The following is a 13,188-nucleotide window of genomic DNA, read 5'->3' as shown; positions in this document are numbered from 1 at the left end:
CATCATGTATATAATCTTGTTAAGGTTATTTCGATAATTTGCAAAGGCTGTGCATCAGCTTGGTGTAGTTACTTGCTATCTTCATGCAATCTTTTTTTTTCTTTGGGAACAATAAGTATTTATATTTACAAAGGATGTGCATCAGCTTGGTGTAGTTACTGGCTATCTTTCATGCAATCTTTTTATATGATAAAAATACCCTATCTAATGTTGCTTCTAAAGGCCATCTTGGCTTGCTTGTTACTTTGCATGTCATCATGTTCTAGGTGATATCACCATGGACATCCCCCATATATGATATATAACTTACCTTATGTGATATTGTTTCCTTTGAAATGTGAAGGCTGTCTTAGCTTGCTCGTCATTGCATATCATGATATAGAGAAGGTGGAGGTTGTGAGTATTGATCAGATGAAGGTTGTGAGTGTACTAATTAATAGCTGGGTGATTTAAACTACCTTGAAAACCGAACGCCAAACAACAGCCCCCCCCACCCCCACCCCCACCCCCACCCCCCCCCCCTTCCCCCCCCCCCTTTTCTTTCTTCCAAGAGCTCTCTCGTATTGCCTAGCCCCCGTACTTGTTATATGGCTTGTATTCAAAGGATTTGGTTATGTAATTATGGAGTCTAGAGGGCTTAATCAATGTTGGAGCATTCCTGTGATTAGTATTTCGACTGTTGCAAATACATGCCATCTTTTGTGATTAGGGTTTCGACTGCTTCAGTACAGGTGGTCGTATTATAGAACATTGGTTAATTTAATAAACAAATTATTAAAATGGCACAAACCTCCACTACCTTATATACGTGGAATTCTTTTGTTTCCACGAGAAATGGGCGTTCGACAACCTACAAGAAGTAATTTTCAAGAAGCTTGTAGCAAGAGGTGTCCTGTTAAAAAATCCACTTATTAATTTATTTTGTTTGCAGTTTTCTTTTTGCCATTTTGGCTATTCCAACGAAAATGGAAACATACACTTTGTTTTGGGAAGAAGCAAAATAGAGAAAATCTAGAAGTGTTGAGAGGCGAGAATGAGAGGTTATAAACGGATAGGTAGTGCTTGGACCACCTGGGATATGTTGGGAAATGCCAAGCAATACCCACACATTATGAGGGAGCCACAAAGCGGTTAATCAAAGCCATGTAAAAGAGCATGCAGAGTGGAAAAGATTTACTAGATTTGCAAGTGGGGATGCAGAAAAGATTTACTACGGAATCTCTACATTTGCAAGTGGGGATGCATGCATGTGGAACATTCAATGTAGCTTAGAATGTTAACCTCTAGCCCACAAGGATGATGGTGAGAATCATGGAAAAGGGATCTAGATCCACAATCTAATGGAGCTTTATTAGCACCTAATTCTCATCTAAACATGCTTATGCACGAAGCTACTCCTTGTATCTCAAGCCTATTTAAGAGGCATCACATCAATGAATCAAGCATATGTTTATCTCATCTCTATTCTCATTGTCATTTTGCATTAATATTAGTCCATCTCACTAGCCAATCATTATGTTAATCCAAGGCCTAATCCACTTTGAGCCTCCATGATTAGCCTCTAGCAATCTGCAACATTTGGTAACAGAGCCTTGGTTAGCCATGTCTAGATCTTAATCACCTTATTAATCATCATTAGCTAAGTCAATCATTTTTAGTTGTTAGTTGTTTCACTAATCCTTCTCTACCCACCTTTGATTTTCAGCTCATAGTAGCCAGCCTTTGCATCCCTACTCAAATCCCTTCAAGCCTCATTTTCTTCAACCCTAGGCGTCCCCTCACACAGCTCCACAACGGTGGATTCGTGCGAATCGGGGATGGCACTTGCACAACTGACACCATCATTTGGTGACGACTGTTTTGTGCAAAAATGCCATTAGCATGGAGATCTAGCTCTATAAACCTACGCACTGCTCTCTTCAAAAACGAGCGGGAAAGGGGAGTGTTCTACAACAACCAAAGCCTTGGACATACCAATACCATCAAGAGCATCAATTTTGCCGCACATTGCTTAATTTTGCCAGTACTCCTAGATCTGCATATCTACACAGTTTTGGTGATTAACACTAATTACAATGTTAATTCTTGGACTTGTTTGGTAAAAACCAACATTGGGGTGTTGCTATTCAAGCATATAACCTCATTTTGCATTTCCCCTCTCATTTGGTAGCTCATTCTAATCCTCGAAGCTTGGATGTATTATTGCACATTATCATTAAGGGAAAGTTATCATTAATTAGTGATTAAGAGTGTCCTTAAATCTAGTTGTCAAAGCATTAGACATTGCGTGGGAGAGTCTCCTGTGTAAGACCTTGCTTCATGGCTTCATACCCAATAGAAAAATTCTCACGAGAGGATTTCCACACTTGGTAGATGCAGGTGAAGTTCATGCTCATGAAGGAATTTTTATGGGATATTGTTAATGGAAGAGATCCATGTCCTGAAGGGGGAGATATAGTTTGGAGTGAGAGAGATGAGAAAGCTCTTAGCATCATTTCATTGGGCCTAGAAGATAACATGATTCATCACATAGTAGGCAGTTTCTTTGCCACCACTGCTTTTGTCCCCTGGTGGCAGGCGCGGTGGGGAGAGAGGAGAGAAGCATGTATGGCTCTAAAGATGCATGGGAGGAGTTAGAGAAAATGTTTGGGGCTAAAGGAAAAAATTCCAAGATTTCTTTAAAGATAATATTCTTTGGTTTGGATCTCATCAATGAAAATTTCTCTACTCATTTGAACTTCATGAAGATCTAACTTTGATCCATTGGAGCACCTATTGAAGATGAGGATGCCATTGCTATCCTCCTCAAAAGTGCTGTTAAGGAGCCCTACTCAACATTAGTCTCTATTCTCAAGAACCTTCCAAGTCCCACTTTTGAAGGCATAGCAATTATTCTACTTGAAGAGGAGAAGAAGATCAAGGAAAGGACACATGGACCAGATTAGGCTTTCTTCACCAACAAGAGATTCAACAAAGGACCACCAAAAGCAAAGGGAAAGATAAAGTGTAACTTTTGTGGCAAGAACATCCACATCGAGAAGGATTGTTACTTCAAGAAGAAGGCGCAGTCCCAACCTAACTTTGCAGGTGAAGATAAAGACAAAGGTGACAAACCCTGTTGCTTAGAGGCACACATAGTCCAAGAAGATTGAGATTTCTAGTCGGATAAGGACCATTGACTCACCTTGCCTACCTTCTTTGGTCGCCTCCTCCTACCATTTTAGACATAGCAGTCGATGAATAGCAGTCGATGACTGGTAAACATCCACCTTGTGTTTGTTCAAATGGTGGGTCTGGGCATGAGTTGCAAAGTCTTTTGTAATTTGGACTTATCAATTGAAATTCAAGGGAGGGACATGAATGCAACAACTCAGAGGGCCTCGTTGCAACTATCATTTTCAAGGACCTCATCGAGTAGCAGAGTGTCCACATAAAATCGTTGCTCCTCCTTGCAACACGTTCCACAAAAAGTATTAACGACTCTAGCATTTACATGTACAAAGTGTGGAGTTGACCATCTAATCAAGGACTATCCATATAATACAAGCAGGGGAGCGACAACTTAGATAAATTTTGCAACAATATTTCACTTGATAAGTATGCAACTAAGACAAGGTGGATGTTCACCAGTCACATCAGCTTCAACCTCCTCCTACCTTTGTAGAGGTAGAACACATCAATATACATAGAGAACACATCAATATAGGAACACTTTCAAGTCAAGAAAGTGTTCCTATAGCCAGCAACCCCAAAAGGTGTGGGAGAATATCCCAATGCAGAAAAAGAGATTGAGAAAATTGAAACAACAAAGGAGCGTTTGATTTCGAGAAGCACATGGAAAGTTGGAACAAAAGCTAGAGTATTAAAACTCTTGACATTGTGTACTCTCGATGAGAGGAGATACAATGTGACGGGTTTTTGCACCCTATGCAGTCAAGACATGGGCAAACTTGAAGGAGGAAAAGGTAGATTGAACAATGGCAGGGACAAGTAGATGCAAAAGTAATTGTGGTTGGCTTCTCTATGACATGTAGCTAGAAAATATACAATAAACTAGTATCTCTGTAATGTACGGTGGAATCAAGTGTGCGAATCCCAAGATGTGAATTGAGTATAAAATCAATCTAATTAGTTGGGATAAGTTGGTGAATAATGTAAAAAGGTCGTGTACCTGCTAAAAAGGTAAGCCGATCGCGTTGATGCGGGGGGGAGATAACCCGAAAGTACAAAGGTGGATTATGGCTCTTCGAGTTTGATATGAGATTCATCATAGAGGATAGCATGAGAGCTCACTTGGCTGATATGCTCACGTACTAGCAGGGAAATTTAGGTAAAGCCCAAGTCTATCAAGGATGTCAAGAAGCAGGTTGTACCTAGTCCTAACCTGCATGAGGAGTTGCGGGACATCGATGGTATATTGTTTTTTGATGGATTTTTTAAAAGAAGTGTTGGCAAAGGAGGAGCAGGATTTATTTTTGTTGATGAGCAAGGGAAAAAGCTGTGGTATGGCTGTCAAGAGATAGAGGTAAAGAGCAATAATGAGGTTGAATATTTCAACCTATGTTTGCTTGAAGAGTGCAAAAGAAGAAAGGTCAAAAGGTTGATCATAAAAGGTGATGCCATGCTCATCATAAGGCAAGTACAAGGCACTTGGAAGGTCAACAAAGATGAGATGAAGGGCTGAGCTTCTTAACAATTTTCAAGCTTTCCAAATATGGCATGTATCCAGGGATGACAAGAGAGATGGCATAGCAAGTCTTTACCAAAGATGTGCATGCTATAAAGGTCCAAGAGCCTTTGTATCAAGGTAGAAAGTCTATTCATGAGAGGAAGAGCACATGTTCTTCTTATAGGTTTTGCAAGAAAGAACTTGGATGCTTTAAAGAGGAAAGCGATTGTCAAGAGAGCCATGAGGTATGTTTTGATTGGTGATCACCTTTATCACAAAGGGATTGATGGTGTTATGCGAAGAGTTTTATGTCATAATGAGATTCAAGATTGCTTAAAGGCTTGCCATGAGGAGGGATGTGGAGAGGCCATATGGAGTTAATATCACAAAGAGGAAGATCTTGTTGATAGCCAAGCTTATGAGGCCAAGCATGAACTGGGATATTAATCATTGGTGCAGGAGTTGTCATGAGTGTCAGTATTTCCAAAAAAGGGTGCTGATTCCAGAGCCTATGCATCATATCTTGAGTGCCAATCATTAGTGCAGGAGTTATCATGAGTGCTAGTCTTTCCAAAAAAGAGTGCTGATTCTAGAGCCTATGCATGATATCTTGTGTTATGGAGCTTTTGAAAAGTGGGTTATGGATGTTATAGGACCTCTTCTAGGGACCGGAAACAAAAAGCACTATATTATCACTTTGGTTGGACTATCTAACTAGGTTGGAAGCCAAGGCAACAAGCAGTGCTATAGCAAAACACGTGTGTAAGTTCCTTTATGAGATGATTTGTTGCAGTTTTGGAGTCCCTTTAGAGCTGGTTAGTGATTAAGGAGGAGATTTTAGGGTTGATGTGATGAAGGATCTTGCCAAGATGGTGAGCATAAAGCACATGTTTACTACTCCTTACCATCCCTAGTGCAATGGGCTTGTGGAGAGTTTTAATGGTGTGTTGCAAAAGTTGTTATTCAAGCTCATGGAAGAACATCCAAGGGATTGGGATATGTATTTGGACAGGGCTTTATGGGCATACAAGGTGTTAGAAAAGAATGCTATAGGATTCACTCCCATCATCTATGGTCATGAGTGTGTGTTGCCTATTAATATCATGCTCCCTTCACTTGATTTTATCTTGCAACATGATTTAGCAGAGGGGGAATAAGAGAAGAAGAGATGGACCAACCTGCACTCTCTTATTTTGGATAGGGATAAAGCCATCAAGTGGTATGAGAAGACTAGTCAAAAGAGATTTAAAGCATTCAATTAGAAGCTGGGCAGCAAGAATTTGGAAAAAGGTATGCTTTTCTTGAGATATAACAGTTCTCTTGATACCACTTTCCAGACCGCTTAGAGTGATGTGGGAAGGTCTTTATGTTATGCATGAAGCTTTTTCTAATGGAAACTACCAGTTGAAGGATCTTGATGGGGGTGGCAAGATGCATCCAAGCAGGGTTAATGGCTTGTGGTGGTTGAAGCCATACCGCATTAGAGTCATGTAGAGCAAAGAAGATAGGTTGAAACACTTGAAAGTGTTTCACAACGGATTGGGGAAAACATGTGAGGTTTTTTGCACTCTATGCAGTTAGGACATGGAAAAACTTAGTCACAAAAGGAAGAATGAATAATGGCAGGGACAAGTAGATGCAAAAGTAATTGTGGTTGGCTTCTCTATGACATGCAACTAGAAAATATACAATAAACTAATATCTCTGTAATGTACGAGAGAATAAAGTGTGTGTTGTTCTTAGACATCCTGGCACCATAGGATCTTTGGTGGTGTGTATAGAGGCAAATCCCAAGATGTGAAAGTAGTATGAAATCAATCTAATTAGTCGAGATAAGTTGGTGAATAATGCGTAAAGGCCATGTACTTTCTAAAAAGGTAAGTTGATCGCGTTGATATGGGGGGAGATCTAGAAGAGAAAAGGTGCCGAAAAAGGAAATAGAATGGGGGAGATTAAAGATATCGGGCGGCAATCCTTTTTTGAAGGCATGAAGGTAGGAAAAAATCATCTCTTTGGATTTTTCTATAAAAAGGCTTTGGCTGAGGGTCGTGGGGATAGAACAAGGATACACCCATTAGAGTGGATACATAGCCAGGTCTTGCTGGGAGACGACGAGAGCCAGACATGAAGAACATATCGATAGACAAATAGATGAGAAATAGTGGAGAGGAAGAAGAGCTTAGAGTGAGGAGCTTAGAGCAGTGTGAGTAGGTGTGGGATGGGCCAGAGCAGAGAGAGTGAGTGTGAGCCAAAGGACTACCTGAGGGTTGTATGAGGCAAGCCCCCCAGGATCTCTAATGAATCTCTATTAGAACTTGGTGCTACCCAGGACATGCTCAACTGAAGTTTGTGTTTGAAGAAGAAGACAGAGAAAGTAAGTAAAAGAGAGAGAGAAATCTGTAGAAGATGGCTATAGAATCCAGCAAAAATATTTAAAGCTGTGGAGATGAAGATGAAGACTTGGAGAGCTGCTTGCAGAGCAGGGAGCTACCTGTATAGGTTCCCTCTATTTTTTAATGTTTTTTTCCCTTGTTTGAGCCCAGAGTCTCAGGGCTGTTGAGACTGGTTTTAATTTTGCAAATATGAAGAAAATAGAGTGCTTGGGTTTGAGCTTGTTTTGTGAGTAGATGGTTGAGTTTTGTGAGTAGATGGTTGAGATTTGTGCTATGGTGTATTGGTTAGATGTTTTGATTGAGATTGTTGAGAAGATCAATTGTGAGTGATGTCTAAGTTAGTGTTGGGAGTTGATTGACTGGAGACAGGGTCAGTTAAGGGTTAACAGTGGTTCAGTGATGAATTGTGAGTGATGTCTAAGTTAGTGTTGGGAGTTGACTAACTGGAGACAGGGTCAGATGAGGCTCAATAGTGGTTAGTGATCAATTACGAGTGATGTCTAAGTTAGTGTTGGGAGTTGATTGACTGGAGACAAGGTCAGCTAAGGGTCAACAATGGTCAGTTAGCGTCAGTTGAGTGTTAGGATAAGTCACCTGAAGTGTTAGGATAAGTCAGCTGAAGGTGTAGAAGGGTAGAAATAATCTTTTTGGACTGAGAGGAAGCCAGTAGGGTCAAATTTGATAGCTAGAAGTTTGTCAGAGGAAGACAGAGTTTTGTGAGGTGGAGGATGTCAAATAGGGTCAACTAGAGGTTAGCTGATGTCAGATAAGAGACTATAATGCTAAATCATTGTGGGATCTAATGTGTTTGAGGGTTTGTAAAAGTGCCAGATGACACATAAGTGGGAAGGTTTGAAGTCAGCCGAATGAATCAGACAAGAGTTAGTAGGTAGTCACAACAGAGGGGTGTTGACATGATCAGTAGTGGGAAGGTCTAAAGTCGGCTGAGTTAGGGTTGAATCAGAAAGGAGTCAGTAGAGGGTTGTTGACATGATCAACATAGTTTTGGAGCAAGGGATTTAAGGGTTTTTGGTTATGGAGGTAAATCTGGGAGTCGAAAGGACAAGAAGCTGCTAGAAAGTCTGATAAGATGGGTCAGATCAGTCAGATCAGAGGACAAGAAGCTTCTAGAAAGTCTGATAATGTGAGCTGGGTTAGATAAGATTAGTAGCAAATCAGAGGAGATCAACTAAGGTGTTAGGACTGAAGATCGAGGTTGTTGAGACTCAAGTCTGAACCATGAAGGCATTCTGGTGGGTCGTCGAATTGATTTAGATTGAGGGAGTTTAGGTGTTCGACTGCATCAGCAGCGTAGAGGGTTAGAGGATAGCTGCTGCAGGGCTATTGGGTGTCTTAAGCTATGTGTTTTGAGTGATTTGGATGGTATAGAGGCCGGATTCTTTTCGCTCTTCCCAACAACAAAAAAGAGAATTAGACAATTCGAGAACAAGGGGAGGAGCAAGAACTTAGCTCTATGGACAAGTCAAGAGATGGCCTCATGAATAAAATGTTCAAAATAATGGATGACGTTTATACTCCTAGATTTGAAGATCATTTAACATCTAGTTAGGGAAGGTGAAATAGCAAGCAGACCACGGATGTAACCAGTTTGATGGCATATGGGCCTTGTAGATGTTCCATTGGCCATTTTTACGACAAGGTTTCAGTCCAAAGCTATTTTTTCCCATTTTTCCAAGCATTTCTTTGTGATGATGCTCACCCCTGCTCCATCATCTAGGATAGTAGTTGCTTGATATCTATTATGATAGATAAGAATGGTAGCATTCGTGAATGGTAGTAATGTCCCAATTGATTGATTGGGATTTGTATGAATTTAAGAGCATTACTATGTTCTCTTAAGTGCTATGAGGTCTCAACATCCAGTGCATGTCCTGGTTTAACCTGTGGTCTAACGGGAGAAAAACAAAGGATTAAAAAATTAAGGAGAGATCTAGATTTTCTTGAAATAAGAGATGAAAATTAGTAAGAGAGAAAACACCAAAGAGAAAAACAGTGATGGAAGGAAAGAGAAAAACAAGAACGAATTTTTCATGTCGTGTTAGGGGACATCACAAAAGAAACCAAGGAGAGGTGACATGGAAATATATAGTGATAAGCACATCAATTGGATGTAAGAGCTAGTGGTGACATTGATGCTCCATGGGGTGGAAATTTCAAAGCAGTACAAATAATACCTACCCCAAAGGAGCCAACTTAAAAGAAGATTGTGTTAGTCAAGGGGCTAGGGTTACACATGATATTTGTAGATGGATGAGAGCATAACATAGCCTTGTAGGAGAAAGACATGGATCCATCATATTGGTAGATGGTCATAGCCCTACAAGAGAAAGGCATGGATGTAGTTCATCAAGACCCATGCATAGTGTTGGAATGTTTAAAGTTAGACATAAAAAACAAAGCAAGTAGATTCTTGGCTATCAAAGTCACCAAGGATGAGATCCACTAATGATCCCAAAAAATCATCTACTAGTAGTTTCCATAGCCCCACAAATCAAGCTAGAGATTAAGCCTCCAATGTGCAAGAGAGTTGCATAGTAGAAAGAGGTGAGCCAAAATAGTCAAGCATTGGCCCAAAGAGATCTACTAAGGAAAATACAATGTTGTTGATGTTCTCGCACTAAAGCCAAGAACTGCGAAAAGATGGGTGACAAAGGCTGGTGCTAGAAGCCCAAAGGCCAAAGAAAGGTGTACGATTTTTCCAATGTTGGGTGCCCAAGAATTCTAGACTTCAAGTTTTGTTATATATATATATATATATATATATATATATATATATATATATATATATATATATATATATATATCTTGACGTGCTTAGACTGTAGGTTCTCTCTCTCTCTCTCTCTCTCTCTCTAGGAGTGCATGTGTGTGGGTGTGTGTGTGTGTGTGTGTGTGTGTGTTGCTTTAGGTTTTCAATGGTCTCCTTATTATTTTCTGGATGCAAGTGAAAAGAACATGATCTCTCTCTCTCTCTCTCTCTATCTCCAAGATTCATAAAGCACTCTCTCTCCTCTTGGAGGTCAGAAAGATTTGGAATCTTTCAAACACAGAATAAGAATTATGCATCTAATCACATTAAATGAGAATGAGTGCTAAACACTCTTGTTGTATGCGCTTTATGGTACCCAAGAAGGCACATGTTTCTTACATAGATAAATAGCTAGTTTATGGTGCCCAAGAAGGCACATGTTTCTTACATAGATAAATAGCTAGTTTATGGTACCCAAGAAGGCACATGTTTCTTACATAGATAAATAGATGTTTTCTACATTAGAGGCTCCAAGTCGTTCATGTGTTGCAGATTTCTTTTGACACGGATCATTTATAAAAAACATAACAAATCATTTCTTTTGACATGGATCATTTATAAAAAACATAACGAACTTGAATGGTATTAATGGGCTTAGAATAGGGAAAGCTTTGTAGATATACCATTCTTGGTGCATCACACATCATAATACATCTCGTGTGCCAAAATAGTTTCAATATAATCAAAGATTATAAAGTTATAAGGAAAATCGATCAATTAGTAAAGCCTAGGTTCAAGATTTCACAGATTTAACAGGTTCATGATTATGAAGCTATGAGAAAAATGGATCAATATAGTAAAGCGAGGTTCATGATTTCACAACTTTGACAAGAGAATACCAACGTTGATAATTGCAAGAAATAAAGGATTTGTAATGATGTGGCAATAACTTGTATGGATATGCTACAACTAGGAAGGATATGTTGTTCATCTATCCCCTAAAGGATTTCTAAGATAACACCAGGACAAAGCTAGTGTTCAAGCAGCTCGCTCAATGTGGAGAAGCATCTAGAATCATTGGATGAGTTTAAAAAAAGAAAGAAAGATCTATTTTGATGATGTTAATGAATGATGGGGAATCAGAATCAACTATCCTAAACATTTCAATAGCCTCAAAGGTATTAAAACTTCACTTGAGGAATTGATATGCAACAAAATCCCAGCTACTAAATAAAAAAGATGGACTATTTGTTGAAAAAAGATAAGCTTAAGATGTTGGCAAAACGACAAGATAAGCCTAACGGTCTAGATTGCATATGCTAGCATGTTCCACAGGCACATGTGTGAATAGCCCTAATTTAGAATGTGTGTGAAAGTAGGTTCTTAAGGTTATAAGCTTTTTCTCACTAAGATATTTTTAGCAAAGTGTTTTCCATTAGAGTTCGCCCTTTTCATAACTTGTGTATAAAGGGTTGAACCCTCTCATAGTAAACATCCAGTGGTATGAGAGCCCAGTTTGGTCGTGTCAAGGTGACGTCAGCGGGAAGGCTTCCATGAAAAAGGAATTTGTTGGCACTTAGCCCAAGAACAACACTAGGCAAACAACATAGGGCCTGTTCACATGAATACCTCCAGGCGACCTCCACTGAGCGACCACCTCAGCGAACGGCACGTAGTTCACGCCACGTGATCCAGTTGCCGAGCCGGTCGAATAAATTGGCGCCAGCCAGTTAACAAACAAAATTTTAAACTTAATACGTATTACAGAAAGGCATAAGAGGCGACTGTATCAAACTCACCGTCAGTAGTAGCCGGTTAGATTTGCTGGTTGTAGATGTAACCACCCGGTCCCCTTAGTGTTCAATACATGCATTGGTTGGCCACTTCCAGTTAATGTAACATGTGGCGTGAACTGCCCAGCCTACCTCTAGACGACCGCAAGTGGGCGAACTTCTAGCTCGTGTGAACAGGCCCATAGAAGCACATGTAGAGAGAGAAACTAGCAAACCGGCCGCCGAAAACAATAGAGGCAATGAGATCCCGCACACGTGAGACGTGCTAGCACGTGCATGGCATTGATAATTTGATAGGAAGCAAATACTGATGACAAGAGAGAGCCCGCACAGTCCCCCCCCTCTCATCTACCTAAATATCTTCTCAAAACTTTCACTTCTAAACTCTTGACATCACCTCTTCAATGGAAAACAATAGCCTAAGTGCAAGTGCATACATTCAAAAAGCTCAACACAAGCAACTTTCATACATGGAAGTTCAAGATAAAGTTATTCCTGGAATCGATCGACCTATGGAGGTTTGCCGATAGTTCAAAGGGAGACCCTAAGCGATATGAAGATAAAGATTAATACAAGGTAGATTTGAAGCCATGGACATATAGAGACAAGAAAGTCAAGAGCATCATTGCATAGGTAGTGAGCCAGACTGTGGTACCACACATCGAGCACTATGCGACAGTTATCGAGCATGTTTGAGAACATGTCTAAAGCCAAAAAAACTCAACTCAAGGGAAACTTGAATAACATCAAAAAGAAGGATTTGTTAATCTTGGAATATGTGGCCAAGGTTCGGAATTTGTGATTAGTAGCAGCAGCTATTGGTCGTTTGACAGTGATATGGTAGTAAAATATGCCTTCGAGGTCTAGGACAAGAGTTCAAGATGTTTTAGACATCTATTTTGGCATGAGATGGGATGATTAGAAAAGCAAGAGTGCTATTTGGTGACTAGTCCCCAATCAACTCTTGCCCCAATCTCACAAAGTGTAGCTCATGCAATCCCTCACTCCATGTTCATACAGCTGTGAAGTCTCGAGGGCCGAATAGACAATATTCTATCATTAAGATTTTGGCCACCTTCAAAGGTATAAGTTTTGACTTTTGATTGATTTAAGTAGTTTGCATTCATTTATCTCTCCTCAGTGTCTAAAAATGCTTGGTATTAAGATTAGAGAACCTAAGAAGTGATTAAAGTTAGAAATGGCCAGTCGAGTCTTGATTGATTTAAGTAGTTTGCATTCATTTATCTCTCCTCAATGTCTAAAAATGCTTGGTATTAAGACTAGAGAACCTAAGAAGTGATTAAAGTTAGAAATGGCCAGTCGAGTCTTGAGTTCTCCAAGTCAGAGAGATAGATGCGATTCCATTTTTCCTCACTCCACCTCTCAGAGAGATAGATGCGATTCCATTTTCCTTGATGGCCGTGACTCCACCTCTCAAGATTCTAAAGTTATTTCTTTGGGAATCTTTCATGGCATCTTAGGTATGGATTGGCTTGGTAAGAATGATGGAGACATTAATTGTAAGATGGGTCATATATCTTTCCTCTAGTAGAGTGCAAAGAA

This window comes from Cibotium barometz, chromosome 14 (genome assembly GCF_041138505.1).
Source record: "Cibotium barometz isolate CiBa-2024 chromosome 14, ASM4113850v1, whole genome shotgun sequence".
Classification (NCBI taxonomy): Eukaryota; Viridiplantae; Streptophyta; class Polypodiopsida; order Cyatheales; family Cibotiaceae; genus Cibotium; species Cibotium barometz.
Note: the sequence above shows the minus strand (reverse complement) of the source record.